Source organism: Pseudoliparis swirei, chromosome 9 (assembly GCF_029220125.1).
Source record: "Pseudoliparis swirei isolate HS2019 ecotype Mariana Trench chromosome 9, NWPU_hadal_v1, whole genome shotgun sequence".
Taxonomy (NCBI): Eukaryota; Metazoa; Chordata; class Actinopteri; order Perciformes; family Liparidae; genus Pseudoliparis; species Pseudoliparis swirei.
In genome coordinates this window covers 14,425,174-14,427,356 of record NC_079396.1, presented here as the reverse complement: position 1 = coordinate 14,427,356, position 2,183 = coordinate 14,425,174, and the positions used below count along the sequence as shown (strand labels likewise).

The 2,183-nt window shown below is 39.0% G+C and overlaps 1 long non-coding RNA gene across 1 annotated transcript; it reads right to left on the bottom strand.

The window, feature by feature from the left end:
- Positions 1-494: 494 nt before the first annotated feature.
- LOC130198927 (uncharacterized) lies at positions 495-987 on the bottom strand. The gene is made up of 3 exons (XR_008832712.1): positions 936-987; positions 673-832; positions 495-535 (listed from the first exon to the last, which is right to left on the bottom strand). It is a non-coding gene; the product is annotated as an uncharacterized LOC130198927 (long non-coding RNA).
- Positions 988-2,183: the final 1,196 nt, after the last annotated feature.

Below are 2,183 nucleotides of genomic sequence, written 5' to 3'. Positions count from 1 at the left end.
TCACACGAGGACTTTCCTTGGTACTTCCCACATCAATGTTGAACACAGTTGTTTGGATGAATGTGTAGAAGCTGTTAAGGATTCGTGGTAGTGAACACTGAAGATGAAGTGGGCCTTAAAGAGTTCATCGAAAGCTGCCAGGGACGTCTGAGCTTTGCAAGGATGGCCTTGTGGTCAACGATGACATAGAATCTTTGGATGTTGTTCTTCTCTTCACCGACACACAGGAGGATGGGTTGTCCTGGTTCCAATCTCTCAAGGAAGGTCTCAACACTGGCGCCAATCTGGAAAAACAGAAGCATGAAGAACAATTTTAATGGCCCACTATATTACTAAAAACACATGTGCCTCTTCACAAAAAGAGGCATTGTGAAAATAACTAAATTAACAAGCATATTAAAACATTGCATACCCTCAAATATCTCACAACATGTTTGATTGCTTGATGCGAGCTAATTTTAGGACTCTTGGGTCCTTTTGCAGTAGGGAAGTAGGTGAACCAGCAGTAGGATGCTTGACAGGTCACTGTCCCAGCCTAGGGAAACCAGAAGAAAGTAGAAGATTTAACAAAGACTTACATGTGAAAATAAATATATCCACATTATGCTCATACAAGATTTCTGAATCAGGCAAGTAAATTAATGTTTAAAAAAGATAATGAACGATGCTTACCAGACGCATCTGAGGAGTGATGCCCAGACAACAAGTCTTCAACATTCTCATTAGAATTCTTGCAGTTTGCCAGGATCCTGGGTTTGAAGAAAGTGGGCCATTTTGCCAAGAATCTGCCAGAAGCCTCCTCTCCAAACATCATGGCAAAGTCTTGGTCAATCTACAGAAGAAACTCCGTAAATCCCTGCAACCGTGCTGAAAGTGTAGTCCTTAAATGTACATTGTTCACTTTCAAAATAAATAAAACCATATGCGTTTCTTACCAAGCCAGGTGTATCGAGAAAACGTGGGAAAACATCCAGGACTGTAGAGGAGTCTCGCTGGTCTTGTTGAACTACCGTCTGACGGTATTGAAATGTTGCCCTCATTTTCTTTGACAACCAATTCATCAGTTGTATGTTTCAATATGGAGATTGCCTCACGGCATTCCTCGCCAGACAGTTGATTGTCAGTTAGGAGAAAATCTCTCTTGCTTTTTGGTCCAGCTTGATAGGTACAGGTGGTTGAGCATCTCCGAGATAGAACTGCAATGTTGCGCTGGACTGTCTTTATCCTCCAGGCCAAATAACCAGATCCACTGTCAGCATCATAGAAGTGCTCCTATAAAATTCGAGAAGAAAGAACAAAACTAAACATCACTGATGGGTCACAGCCAAACAAGGCAAATTCAGAATAACCTCCTGCATACATTGTAGTATAAGCCATTCATTTACAAACTTACATATCCATTTTTGAGTAAGGATCCCCGAGGTAAGGAAATAGAGTTATAATGCCAAGAGCGTATTTTGTTCGCACATAGGTTGGTGGGATCCTCCTTTAAAAGTAGAAAAACATATTATTTTTCAAACTTTAAAATGTTAAAATGTCAAACTAAAATAAGTATTATTATCAAGAAGAAAGCAAAAAAGACAGTCATCTCTAAAGTAAACTATATTAATGCAAACAAATGATTTGTGTTATCATGATAACTATTAGTCTTTTTGTTTACAATTCCCTTGGCTTCTTTTGCACTGATCATACATCTGCCCGGTTTTCCCATTAGCTAATTAATTTGTATAACTTAATTGCTTCAATATTTTTGCTCCAGAAATGAGATTATATATATATCTCTCATTTAATAATGTGACAGGGTTCTGTAACAACTGCATCTTATGCTATGAAGAAAAAATAGATTTAAGATCTGCACCAGTGAACATAAAATGCTTACCCATGAACTTCAATCATGTCAGCCACCAGTAGGTTTATCATATGTTGCCGGGTACCATCCGTCAATGTCTTCATTTTGTCATATTCATGCAACACCTTTTCTCCCCCTGGCTTGGACTGAAGAACATCTCTCACCATCTAAAAATAAAAAGAATCAGACAATAAGTTATTATGTTAACCTTTACGGCAACAAGAGCACTGCTCGTTTGGACAATGTCTTTGGGTTTCAGTTTTATTCACAAATGTAATGTGCGATATACCGCTTCAGCTGATTCCCGATCGTCGTGGGTCCTTTTCCTCCCACC